The 14,818-nt window shown below is 38.9% G+C and overlaps 1 protein-coding gene across 1 annotated transcript in view; it reads left to right on the forward strand.

The window, feature by feature from the left end:
- Positions 1-301: 301 nt before the first annotated feature.
- The window catches only part of si:dkey-237h12.3 (teneurin-3), a 164,148-nt gene continuing 149,631 nt past the window's right edge, over positions 302-14,818 (forward strand). The window contains exon 1 of the mRNA XM_066648563.1: positions 302-430. The gene's annotated coding sequence lies outside the window, so the exon portion shown is untranslated. The remainder of the gene's footprint in view (positions 431-14,818) is intronic.

Consider the following 14,818-nt stretch of genomic DNA (forward strand, 5'->3'; position numbering starts at 1 on the left):
CAGAAGCATCGTGGATTATTAATGTGGGTCTGAGAGTGTATCTCTACAGTGAAGGCTTTAATGACAGGTAACAGGGCTTCTTTGGTCTTCTAGGGATTTCAAGGCTATGGGGGTCTTGCACCATTTGAGTATCGCTTAATTAAAAAAAGAAATCCTGATGAAGGTGGATTGTCTTGGATCACCATCTCCTGAAAAATGTGTGTGGTTGTGTGTGTGTGTGTGTGTGTGTGCCTTAGGGATGCATTCAAGTATGTGATGAGCAGCTCGTGTTATCGTGTGTGTGCGGGTGTGCATGTGTGTCGTGGTGAGAGCGCGTGCTGTAGAGAGAGAGAGAGAGAGAGAGAGAGAGAGCTCGTACTCATTGCTGCTGTAAGTTTGGATGTTGCTGGTGTCCACGCGCGGGATGGAAGCCTGAAGCGAATGAGTGGAGGTAAGGCGCGAGGCTGTGGTTCCTCACCGTGTTTTACTGTTTGTGTGCTCGTGTCTCGTGTGTTTGGGATTATCTCGGTTATTTCTAGTTAATACCTCGTACATTTTTTTTGAGAAGGAGACTTGCATTTGGGCATTCGCGCACGCTCATATTTCCGGACTGAATCTTAGGTGCGTTATAATGTACAGTTCTTCTGCACGTGCTTTTGCCTACTGTCAGCTGCTGAGGTGGTCCCTAGTCTCGAACCCGAGGCAGAAATAGCTCGTGCAAAACGTCCCACAGCTGCCTGTTTGTTCTCCACACTGTGTCGCGCACGCAGAAGCAGAACTTGTTTGTAATTGCATGCACGCGGCATTTGAATCAAATCAGTGCAGCGCGTGGTGGTGAAGTGTGCGTGTGTGTGGTTGTGCGCGCCAGCAAAATGTCACGTTGTAGGGACTTAAACCTGTTTACATGCACACGTTGTGGGGACTTGCCGTCCCCGTAATGCATGTTTTCATTTACGGTGAAGACGTGTTAAGGTTAGGGTTGGTTAGAATGAGTGTAGGATTAGTGTTAGGCTGCTATTAATCAGTATTATGGTTATCATAAATACCCAATTATATAATGGAATTCTATGAAATGTCCCCACAATCCACAGTCTTTTATGTGTGTGTGTGTTCACCATTGCTTCACCATGGTATCTAATGTTGTTATTAACGTGTAGTTTCAACAATATGCTTAAAATGGTGGTTTATATGAACAAATCCACACATTATTTCAGATGTAGTTCATCAGCTAAGACATGCCTGAAGTGTATTAATATAGTTTTGCAGTGGAGCTATGAGGGTTATGCAACTAACAAGTCAGGTCAAAATTTGTATGACATAGATGTCAGTTAGACACAGGGAAGTCACACAGAAGACACACTGCTTTAACCACGATTAAATGGAACTCTAATGGAATTCAGTCAGCGAGATGTGAACAAGCTCAGTTCACATCAGATTCAATTCAGAGTTGTTACGATATGAAATTATGAGCTGTTTCTCAGAATTGTTCACAATGGCGTTGAAAGGAACCAGTCGTCTGAAGTATTTGACTTCACAGAAGCTGTTTCACAGAATCAAATGGCAAATTATACACAGTCTGATGCCTGAGACATTGTTTCACAATAGTTCTGAGATAGTTTAGAGGTTTTGGCCCAAAATGTATTTTTGTATACAGTCAAAATGCAGGGATGTAGGGCAAATAGTACCCAAAGAAAACATGACATATAAATAACTACAGGTCATGTTTAGTTTTGTGGGTTCGTTTGAATAATATAAAAATGGTTCAAAATGTCTGTTCATGTGTTGTAAAGAAAATCAAACTAGTCAGCATCTCTCCAGTGCAATTTTTCATATTGAACCCCTTTGAATGACATCTTAATCACTTTGTTTACATCTTGATGTTTCAAGTTTTCAAGAATTCTTGTCAGTCCTACATAATCATGCATCTATTGCTGATGCGGTGTTGTAGTAATCTCCACTGAAAAGCATTCTCATTACAATGAGTTGCTCTGGAGTAGCTGCACAGGAGCCCGAGGTCCTTATGTCCAATTCCATGTACTGATTAGAGGGTTATGAATCCCTTCAGCAGTGGGCTGCGGAACAGTGCGACTGTCTCTGGAATGATGGAGTTATCATTTAATACCTTTGGGATGATTTGAAGTGGATCCAGAGCTAATCATCCAACACCAGCCTCTGAACTCTCTAATGCTCCCATGGCTGGCATCAAATCCTCACAGAAATGTTTACACAGGTAGTGTAAAGTCTTCACAGAAGAGTAGAGAAGCAAAGAGACAGGAAGACAATGCTCTTCAATGCAAGTGACTGCCATTTTTGAACATACAGAGCTGTTTTTTCATGTCTCAGACTAAATTGCATTATCCTAAACCAGCTCCTAGTCATGTTAGATTAGTTTAATGATGATACTGACATTTCCAATAGTGTCTCATGTTCACTCATTATGTGGTAAACTACAGTTATATATTATGTCATTTTAATATGTAGCCGAATGCTATCAATTTAATACAGATTGTTTCACCTTTAGAATGTTGTTGAAGTACGTGTGGATGCATCCTGAGTACATGTGCCTGCCTGCATCCTCTGTTCATACCAGTGACATCCTCTCCATACATCCTTCCATCTTCCAAGCTTATGCACAGCTCGGTTTAATCTTTGTGCATTCAAACCGCTATAGAAATGAAATGCTGCCTCCAGCGCAGTGTTCGCGAGGCTCTATACTCGTGTTGCAGTTGCAGTGTATCGATGCTGATGTGATAAAAGAGTGTATCTGGAGTCTCTCTCTCTCTCTCACTCTCTTGCGCGCCAGATCCATTCACTCAGTCCCACACGCCCCAAAGAGATGCTCTGGTTTTCTTCCCACAGCCAGTGAGATACTGAAAATGAGCGTTAAGATTAAAATTACTGTCAGTTAGATCTTTATAGAGAGATGGGGTGAGGTTTAAATGTGTGTGTGTGTGTGTGTGTGTGTGTGTGTGTCTGTTTTATAGCCTCAGTGAAAGAGGGAAATAGAGTCAAACATATGCTCAGCTCCTACCATGCATCAGAAGTGCACAAGTGCATGTGTAAACTGTGCAAATGTGCATGCACACAAGTGTGTGTGGGAGTGTAAGTGTGTTTCTGAGAGTCCCTATGTATGAGTTCGTTAGAGGTTTCTAACTGTTATAAGCTATAAACATTAAGTCCGTTTTCTATGACGAACAGAGCTGTAGATGATTCCATTATAATGCTGTTTATATTATTTTTACTATTTACTATAAAAGTACTATACTTTTACTGTATACTATTTATATTTGAAACATGACAATGTTGGCTGATTAACAAACTATTCATGGCATATACAATTTCTTATTGATCTCCAAATGCATTGAAGTTGTGAATAAAACTTTGGTTTATGGTTTGGTATGTAATGTTGTGTTACTTTTTCTGAATAACCATGTTTAATCACGACAAATGATTCCAAACTTTTGACAGTACTGGATGTGTGTTTTAACAGCTCAGATTCCGTGTGTGTGTGGCTCTTTTGGAAATGTGTGTGGGCATAAATATGTACTGTATGTGTGTATAATTGCTCCAAATTGCATCGCATTTATTTATAATTAGAGCCGGCGCATTCGGCCAATATTGGTTTGATATATTTTCTTTCAAAACAGCTCTTTTTAAGTCTTTAAACTAAGTTTTTTATTTATCCATGTTTTTCACTAAAGATGTGCATCTAGAAGTATGGAATCATACTAAAAATCTTCGCTCCATTACTACAGAGGATGAAATACACCGCTAACCCACTATTTAAATGTGCGCTATTTCAGGGCAGATTTGTTACAGTGTTTGAAATATATTGACTGTTTTCCCTACAATTTTTAATCTAGCACTGTCTATTAATATGCTGTTTTCCCACTCGGTTTTGAGTGTTTTTTTTTTGAAAACCAGGGTTGTTGCGCATATGCCACGTAATCAAAAGTGTGTTGGGATCTGTACCGTCTTATGATTGAATGATACATTGAATATCCCTTGTAAGTTTTGCATTGTTCTTACATTTATTTAAGTATTATTTTCAATTAGATGTGATTGGTTTAAATCACATTTCCTCACTGTCAACGCAAATCTGGCAGACTTCATAGATCACTGTGTGGATTTGAATTGAGTTTGAAGCCCTGATGCTTATGTCAGAAGGGGGAGCTCTTGCTAGTTTTACTCAAGCATAATTTTGCTAATTTTTCACATATATATTTTTTATCATTTAAACATTTTTGAAGGCCATGTTTCAGTGAAATAGCCCTCACACCTAATGCTACACTTTAATGTAAATTTAATAAATGAATCTGATAATGAATGCACTATAAAATACTGTATGATTCTGTAGATAAAGCCCACTGTAACTATGTTTGAGGCACACGCTGCGCATTTGGCACAAACCAGTCAGGCTCCACCACACTCTGCGATATAACACTGTGATATCAGCAGATGTGATCCAAGCTGGACTGGTGATTGAATTTAGAGGTTCTTTATATTTGAAAATGGACAAGATAGAATTTCACCTTGGCACAAAAACATACCACATAAAAACTCACAGCTTCAAAACAAACGTTAGCCTGCCAATTACATCCTCCCATTCAAGGATGAACATATTTCATTCCAGAGAACATTCTGATGAATATTATTTAATATGTGCGTGTGTGTGTGTGTGTGTGTGTGTGTGTGTGTTTGAAGAGAGTTTGTTTTGGAAGTACAGCTCTGTGCAAATGTCAAAGACCCACTCACCCTTTCACAAATTTAATTTCCAAGTACAATTTATTCATTTATCAGTTTTGGCAAAACTGCAATTCAAGCTTGATGCAGATGTCTCATCATTCTTTCATTCTCTCATTCTCATTATTTTTTGAAAGGAAACCTTTAACATCTAAGACTAAACATATGGAACACATACACACACACACACACACAAACACAAACATTTATATGTGTGCGTATGCGTGAGTGTGTGTGTGTGTGTGTGTGCGTGTGTGTGTGTGTGTGTGTATGTGTGTGTTGTCCTATCTATGTCTCAGTCTGTGCTCTGTGTTTTATTTCACATAAAGTCCTTTTAATGACTGTTCCTATGCATGGAGTAATTGAGTGATTTTAAAGGACAATTAAAACCTCACAGTTTCATCAGGCATCTGTGATGATGAGCCTTTCACTAATAATGCTAATCTGTCATCAAGAGAGCACAAGGAATGAAAAAAGAAAAAAAAAATTACATGACAAGGACACACTCTGAGCAATCACTTGACCATGACAGTCCTCACAGTAATGGGGTCTCATTACACACACAGACACACAGACACAGACACTCTCTCTCTCTCACACACACACACACACACACACACACATGCTCACACACACATACACAGCTCATTAAGAACCTTCAAGGCTGTTTAACTGCTGTAATTGATCCAATTGATTTTGTGGGAAAATATTTGAATCATTTTACATCTGCATTAATTCATGAAACCAGGGGATTGACCAAAATGTATTTAGAGGCTTTCTCCTATTTTCTCTTTTATTTTATTATATTTGTTTTAGCTTTTGTGAAAAGTAAGCTAATCAGTTTGGGCGTCTTTGTGTGCGGGTGTAAATATTGTTGATAGTGAGGCACATAATACGGCAATGTATGTTAATACGAATGCATCTACTGGAACCTAACGTTGCTGGTGTTCTTAATGTTAAAGGCATAAGATTAAGAACAACAGCCTTAGGAGTGTTTCCCAAAAGGCGTCTTAGTCTCCAAAATTAGGAATGAGATTTACGTAGTTCTTTGTTGACTCCGCTGCTGCATATGCGCTGGAAAGGCACCACTAGTTGAAAACTGAAGCACTGATTTACATACAATTTAGCATTATTATTCCACAAATGTATCATAAGTAGTGCTAGGCGATATGAGCACAAATCAGTATCACGATTAATAATACATTTTACCACGATTACGATTAATGAACAATTATTTTGTTTTTGTATTTCTGACTCATAGTTCAGTGACGAGGCTCATGCTGTAAATATGCTCCAGTATTAAAGCTGGGATATTTTTTCTAATGTTGCTGGGAGCTTGTTTCTCTCTTGTTTATTGAGCACTGTTTATATTTGGTGTGTGATTGTGCTTTGGTCACTGAAACTGTTTTTTTCTCAGCATTTACATTTGACTTCTTTTTGTTCCATGTTGTCATAATTATTGTCAAAACACAGCACGTCCAAACCCTAGATAAAGCAGCAGGTAGTGTCGCAGTCACACCGACCTGGAGATTGTGGGTTCAAGTCACGCTCCGGGTGACTGTCTGTGAGGAATTTAGTGTGTTTTCCCCTTGTCTGTGTGGGTTTCCTCCCACATTCCAGAAACACATGTTGGTAGGTTGATTGGTGACTCAAAAGTGTCCATAGGTGGGAATGTGTGAGTGCGTGTCGCCCTGGGAAGGACTGGAGCCCCCTCCAGGGTGTTTTCCTGCATTGAGGCCAGTGATTCCGGGTAGGCTCCGAACCCACCCTGACCCTGAACTGAATAAGCAGGTACAGACACTGAATGAATCTCCTGTACTTCAGTCTGTTTCGCTTGAATGAAATTATTAAACACTGGAGTAAAATGAAAAATTATATGCTCAGAATTGTAGTTAATGTTCTCCTCCAGTAATTCTGTGCTCCAATGTTGTTGCATTAGCAGCAATTCGAAAAAAGCTGTGCTTCTTCACATGCCTCGAGGGTAGCATGTGCTGGCCTTTACCATACCAGTTTTGTACAATTGTGAGATTGAGTGCAAGTGGATGAAAGCTTCCGCCTAAGCTGATTGTCTGTATTTCACACAACCTATGGAGTCACAACCAAAATAACAAAACAGGGTTAAAAATAAATAACACAATGATGCAATGTGTGTAACAGTATGCAGTGTTTGGGAAAATAAGAAAATAAGAGTTTAATCGTCCAGAAATGTATATTTAGACCAGGATAGGTTGAAATAAAAAGCAGTTTACAACCTGGCTGTTAGTATTCATGATGCCAACTTTCCATTTCACCGTTAAACCCTCATAAAGCTGGCATTCGTCAGAACAGTATACATTGAGGTATTTGGTGAGTTTCGAGTAACAACAGTGTGAATTCTGCTCCAATCCCATGCATTCTGTAGCATTAAAGCATTTGCCAGCCTGTAGTTGTTTGAGGCTGAAGGAAAAGGTCACATTTAACAGTGCCTCAACAGTGCAGAGACAGCACACACGGAGTCCTCTGATTACACGAGAAAAAAAGTCTATGTAATGGAAGGGTGGAAAGACAACAAAGGGAAAAGCACACCTTTTTAAAAAAAAAAAAAAAAACTCGGATTGCTTATTTAAGCAGCCTGCTTGATCCTTTATATCTCATGTATCGCTTATTCAGCCAGGAGAGAGGCTTTTTATCTTTGAACAGTGGTTCGAATAACAGGCAGCTAAGAATAAGATGCTTACTAGATTTAACGATAGACTGCAGTATAAAATACAGAGATTACACAATAGCACGTTTGTTTTTTGACAAGGAAATTGATAGTGAAACCTTAAGTACTTGCTGATACTGATATGATTTTCTGTAAAGACCTGCAAGCTTTTAAACACATCACTCAATATGACCAGAGGGATATATTGTCAGTGAGGGCCATGGATGAGCTTAGTCCATTTTAAGAAACCCCAGAATGGCATAAAACTATAGCTGCTTAAAAATACTCCAAACATCTTGGTTTCTTACCTTTTTAGGAAATAAAAACTTATGTTTTATGTGATGTTTTGGTTTTTGTTTTTCAGGCCAATGTCTGTATAATTCCTAAGTGGTTGTTCATGTATCAGTTGATTGTCACAAGCCCCACATAATTTTCTTCATCCTCCAATCACTTCTTACTTACCATATTTTTCAGCCGGCTCAAAAAGTGCACATTTTTAATGTATGTGTTGTTGTCTATGCATTTTCAGAGCTAAATGAATAAGCCTTTGCCGGTGTGAAGTGTACACGGATGTATATGGGGATTTCCTTTTAGCTGCTGTGCTTTGGCGGTATTCTGCATATCGAGGGTGTTTTCAAGTGAGGTCAGACCTGAAGTGGAGGAGTCCTTGACCATTCAGACCTTGGCAGATGATTAACACTTTGAACTGCATGGAGAGTGATTACAGATCGCTTAAAGAGTGTCCTTCTTAGAAATCGTGAATTTGCTCTGTTGACCGTTGCTGGAGAGCATGAGAAACAAACAGCTTTTAAAATCTTTATTCTGTTTTTTTTTTTCACTTTTCATCTAGACTAAACATTCACACTTCCAGCCTACAGCTAGCCTGACGTTGTTTTGGCACCAAGGCTGATGTTTGACATATTGCGTAAAGTTAATTATATGATATTTCATTACATTTGAAACAGACCAGATTCAATCTTATATCTCCTGCACAGACCAGGATATTTTGCTGGTACATCAACAACGTACGATATCAAAACAGGCTGCCATCGCATTTGCAACTTGTCACAGTGACATTTATGCAGTACGCGTGTTGTGCACAAAATCAGCATAAATTGGTCTAAATCTGTCTATTTAAAAATGCATGCGGTTGGTCAGTGTTAGAAATACTGATCATAACCTCCTATTCTCAAATAAGCATGCCGTGATGTACAATGCAATTTTGCCCCTATAATGATAACATATCGTCATAACGCCCACCCTGAGAGCAGCATTCATGAGGAGGAGGGGAGGAAAGGTAGAGCGGAAAGTAAAAAGAGGTGTCGCCACGGCTACAGCGCTGTCACATCCGCTCAGAGGAAACAGAAATCTTCAGGCGCTTTCGTTAGCTTGCATCATTGGAGCGTGAAGAAAATACGCTCGAAACAGATAAAGGGTTATCGCTGCAGCGGCGGTGGACTGGAGCGCCTCCTCAGATCTTTCTAGATGCTTGAATAAAAGCCAAAGCTATGTGATTTTCATTTGTTTATATGTTCATTTTTTTTTTTGGGACAAAAGCTTATTAAAAAACTGGCCATCGGTCAACCTCCCTCCCACAAGCCCAAAGGCCTATTTAAGTTCTAATCACCCTGACCATCATACTTTAGAATATTTTCAGCCATAAATCATCATGGGACGCGTAGCTTGACTCACTGTCACGATTATTGATCAGTTAAAGTGCCCCTTGCTGCTGCTGTAGTGTTTTAATAGAAAATGCTTTTAATGAGAAAACAAAAAGGAGGATTAGTGCAGGGACACGTCCAGTGTCTATCCTGTGAGAGTGAGAGAGAGAGAGAGAGAGAGAGAGAGAGAGAGAGAGATCTAAGCAAGTGTATGTGCATGTAATAAAAATAATACAACACATTTCTCAAACCAAAGCACATTTTGCCGTTACACAAAAGTTACAAATCCACAGAAAGCGAAACACATGTATCAATGAAAACTCTGCTGCTGCAGTGAAACTTTTTCCATCCTGAGGCTCATTCAGACTCCACTGCTAGCGAGGATGTCTCCCAGCTCAAGGCCCACTCAGTCTCACAGTTATAGGCTCTGTCAAACTCCACAAAATTCGGTTACTACTCTTTGAATACCAGACATTCTGGATGCCCATTTTTAATGCTGTACACTTTCCAGATTATTATCTAAAGCTCTGTCCATCATTGACAGTTTCTTTATATTTTATGTATATGCCAAGCCACCCTGGGAACATATGCTGGAGGCAGAAGCTGGATGGCCCACCAGGCCTTTTATTAACACATAGCAACATCAGAAACACAAAATCTACGTATCCTTTCAGCACTACTCAATCTAAGAATCACCTCAAATGAGATTAAACCTCTTGTTCTCTCGCCCCCTCCACTTTCTCTGGCTCTCCCTCCTACACCTGTGAGCACATCCTTCACCAGGTGCTTCACATTAGGATGGTGCCAACAGGTAAACAGCTGAGCCAGAGTTAGCGAGAACAGTCGTGTAGGGCCCATGTCCTAGACCAAAGCTTTTGTTACTTCCTGAGCCCTTTCCTTGCCAGGGGATTGCTCCACGGTTTAATTTTACAGCCTACAAATAGTTTGAAACCTAAAGAATATTGGCATTATCTTGGAAGAACAGCATCTGCCACAAAAGTAGTTGTATATTGAATGGCAATTCAAAACCTTTGATGAGTAGTATTTATATATACAAAGATATCAAGGCAGCATAGATGGCTCTGTGTGTGTGTGTGTGTGTGTGTGTGTGTGTGTGTGTGTGTGTGTGTGTGTGTGTGATAGAGAGAGAGACTGAGAGTGTGGCTTGGCCTTCATTGCCATTTTAATTCAAAGTGCTAAGCAAACAGGAGGTTAATGTAGCCTGACAAACACACACACTGCTGATCAGGCGGATCACACACTCCCTCTATTTGCGCAGTGTAATCACTGCGGATGGACACACGATCGGTCAACTTTACACACTCTACTCTTTTATTGGACTTTAATCTGATTTATCCTTCTCTCTTCTTTCTGTAAAAAGGCACTTTTAAGTTAAACAACTGTCAGGTTGCACAGAGGCACTGAATTATTTGTGCTTTGAAGCGATTTTTGTCAGCTCCTCCCACAGAGGCCTAGCAAATGTAGAGATGTTGGACAAGCTTTACAGGACACTGGTAACTACCCAGATCACATGAATAAGAATGTACAAATTCAATTGATTCAGACCCACAATACTGCACTTTTATTTTATTATTGTTGCATAAACTTCCTTTCCACACATCTACTGCACGAATGTGCAACTGAATCCTCTCCTAAGTTTATTGCTACTGGTGTATGTAATGTGATACATATTCAAGAATGACGTCATCATATTACAAGAAAACCTTGACGACCAGTGTTATAAATTTATGACAAGGTTGAATTTTACTGCAGTCAATTTTGTTGGGGAAAAGGACTGTTTCTACACTTGAATTGGTTTATTTAGGGTTTGTAAGCAGTAGTTGTGGTTTATTGACTTTGTCTGATGGACTCCATGAGGTTTTATTCCTTGGTGAAAGACGATGTGCTTCAACAAACAGAGGAGTGTAAACGTCCCCAGCCACTCAAAAACAGCACTCGCTCAATGCTTACTCAATGTAACGCAATTTACCAGCTCACAGAATTAATAGGTAATCAATGTAAAAGCTGTAAGTGAGCGAGCCTGTGTGTGTTTGTATGTGTGTCTAGTGCACTGTACTGTTTATAAGCCGCTGCTGCCACAGGATGCTACTGATCAATTTACGTCGGATTTCCCTCTCGGCCGGCCATGACAACAAGCTTTATGCATATTGATTAGGCTTTAGAATTCTGTCATCTGAAATTGGTGTGTCATTACAATTGAGTGAAGGATAAATCAGGGCTTTCAAAGACAAACACGCAGCCCCAAGTACACACACACACATACACACACACCTACAAATGTTGGTTTTTATATGCTGTCAAGACGTGAAATCATAACGTATATTTGTCAGCATGTAGTAATGATATGTTCTTTATATATTGTATACCTCTAATATTCCATAAACTCCACATCTTCCTAAATCTCACATCACTTACAAAGGTAGATTTACTGGATGAGGAAAGAAGTGATTTATTTATTAATTTACTCATTTTGGACTATTTCTATATGACCTTTTGGCACAATATAAATGACACCTCCTCTAATCCATTCACACCGTATCTATATGAGCAAAGAAAAGTTTTGTTATGAAAATCTATGATAAACAAGCACATACACATGCACACACACACACACACCCTAAGGGCTTCTTTCCTTATTTAGAAGTGTGATGACACCCAAAGGATTAAAGCTTTTGAAGAGTTTTAAGAGTTTTGTCTTTTTTTTTTTTCTTTTTGTTGTTTTGTTGTCTATGATTTGAAAGGCTGTGACAGGTGACTCGTTTAATGATGCAGAGGGATGTGTTTAAGGTGTTTTGTTTCTGATTATATCACATAATGTCATTCAGACACTTGGAACTCTGAACTTATTGCTGGAAAGTTTGTTTTACTCCTTAGTGATTCCATTTACATTTGAGCTAATGATAGATATGTTATTAAAAAAAAAAAAGCTCCAAAAAAAAAAAAAAAAAGAAAAAAAAGAACTAAACTTTTTAAACTAAACTATAAACTATAAAGGCTTTTTTTTGGTATTTACAACAGAAACACTTCATCAAACAGCACTGTGATAAAATAGCATGTACTTCTAGTTCTCAAGCACAAATGGATCGAATGCTTTTGTTTTTTAGGTTTTAGGGGTCTGCTGTTAACACTGAAACAATAAAAAGTAGCTCTGTACGCTATCTGTTGTTCATTATAGAGCAAAACACTGAACGAACACTGGAAAGACCAAGAGTAGTGTCTCCGTCTATAAATAAGAAGACAAGCCCAGCCTCAATAGCCTTAGTGTTGGTTTTCATGATGAATACTGACACAGGCTTAGGATGAGACAGCATTTAGATCATAAAAGTATTGTGAAATCAAGTTTTCTCAACACACCAGTATGTGTTTGTTGCTTAATTAACATGACTCTGTTAAACTTCAAGATGAACAATAAAAATGATATCTTGAAAGTAGGGCTAATGCTTAGATCTTTGTGTCACCTGAGGATTCAGCAAAACTCAGATTCTATTTTTATACTTTAAGGCGACAAGTGGATCCAAAGCTTGCCAGCCAAATTGTGTAACAGAGCATAACAGAGCCACTGGACCTTCTCACTGTAGAGGTCAAGCATTCAGGCGTGTACTGTTTCCTTGATGTATGCCGCCCTTGCACTCACCCACTGGTGGAGAATATGGTGAAGGGTGACTCACCTGATTATACACATTTTTCCACGTCTCTGTAGATCAGTGACTGTGGTTTTTGCACCACTGAATCCTCAGATGTGCATTTGTCTTTGTAACGAGGGGCTTTATGCACTAAAACCCTGCTATAATAGCAGTATATATATTCTCTGTATCTGTTCATTCTCTCAGCTCCACTGACCAAGCAGCTTTGTAGCTCTACAATTACAGACAGCAGTCAATCTGCCTAGGCCCCTTTCAGCTTGTTCTTCAATTATCTGGACCCCCACAGGACCACCACAGGGAAGATATGATTTGGGTGGTGTAATGGTATCGATGCTGCAGTGACATGGTCTCAGTAGTGTGTGTTGAATTGGTACACACTGAATATATTGAATGCAATTAAGTCATTGAATGCATGCTTTCAACCATAATTTCAAGACTGATTTACTGACAGTTTTTCCATAGCTCAGCATGGAGATGTCACTTTAGTTACTGCTCATCTTTAAACACTAGCCAGTTGAGCAGCCTTTGTGACTAAAGCTCCTGACGCCCATGCCTTAATAATGAACCATCTCTCAAAGTGTCTTAGATCTTTTCTTCTTTCTTTTCGTCTTAATCTAAACTCGAGGTTAACTGGGCCTGCTCAGCATTTTGATACCAGCCACAGAGCATGTTAGAATGTTAATTGCTTAATTGTATAATGAAGTACAGCTGTGTGGAAGCACCTGCACTTTTTATTTTGCTCCACTCATCTGATTGCAGTGTGAATGTGGAAACACTTTTGAGCACGGCAAAGGTTTGACATGAATAGAACTGCCATTCTTGGTAATATTTGAGATCAGGTTTAAGGGGCTTTAAAAAACTAAAAAGAAATGCAGATTAAAACAACTTCCTGCATAAAACATTGAAAGAGTAATTTCCTGGCCAAAAGTGCATAGGACCTGGAATAATCTGCACATAAGAACATTGCCTTTTCTTACATTATGCTGAAGCATTGCTGTAGTAATAAGTAATGCTAAGAAGTACTGCACTCAGAAGGATCAAGGCAACTCTACCTTTCCAAACAGTAGTAATACATGTAATACATGTCCATACATATTGATCAGCTATGGCAGTAATAAATTAATTATAAACCAAAAGGAATCACTGCTCTGTTTAATCTACAGTGTCACTGACTCAAACAAATCTCCTCTGTGGTGGTCCTGTGAGAGTTCTGACAATCAAAGAACAGGGTGATAGAGGGCTAATAAATATGCAGAGGAACATATGGACTCCTGTAATAATACCGTAATTGTAGAACTAAAATTATAGTTAATAGCTGATAAAGATAAAGTGAACATTGCACATACAAGGTGGTGGCATTAATGTTATGGCAAAATGCTGTAAAAAACTTTATATAAAAAGGTTTTTGAAATAATTAAATTCATCATGAAACGTTAACATGAGAAGGACAGCTGCTATGTTCAAATGATGTTGAAAAGTAAACATTGACACAAATTCAGATAGGTGTTTTTGATTGGACAGTGACAATATAAACTATACATGTATTTTATGTTTTATCTTTGTCCAGTAGTGTCTGAACTACAATTTTTGCAGACAATGTTTTATTTCAGTTTACTCTCTGGAGAGGACTTCTTTGCAATTTGGAAAATCATCAAAACTTGTTGTCCTTTGGCCAGGGCTTTTCAAATTAAACTGATGATATGGATGTTGATGATGATGAAAGACAGTGATATACCCAATGTGGTCTATTACCCAAAAAGAATGAGGATATTTTAGTGCCTTTTTATGCAAACTCGCAGCTTTTGAAAAACACAAGAGTCAGCTTTCGTGAAGGTCCTCTTCGTGTCAGTGTCCAGTTTGATAAAAACTGCTTACACTGGGGGAATTTTCACACAAGTTTTATTTCTTCTACAGTCGTGGTCTCCATATTCATGCGCACTTGACAGCCCTTAACATGCAGACTTGTTATTTGGATATTTTTGTGCACAATGTGTCCAAAAGTTCCTAGACACTCTTTTTAATCAGTGCATTCGGTGTTCTGGTGAGTGGGACTGTGCGTGCACATCATTTATAATCTATATAGAAAA

Source organism: Hoplias malabaricus, chromosome 17 (genome assembly GCF_029633855.1).
Source record: "Hoplias malabaricus isolate fHopMal1 chromosome 17, fHopMal1.hap1, whole genome shotgun sequence".
Taxonomy (NCBI): domain Eukaryota; kingdom Metazoa; phylum Chordata; class Actinopteri; order Characiformes; family Erythrinidae; genus Hoplias; species Hoplias malabaricus.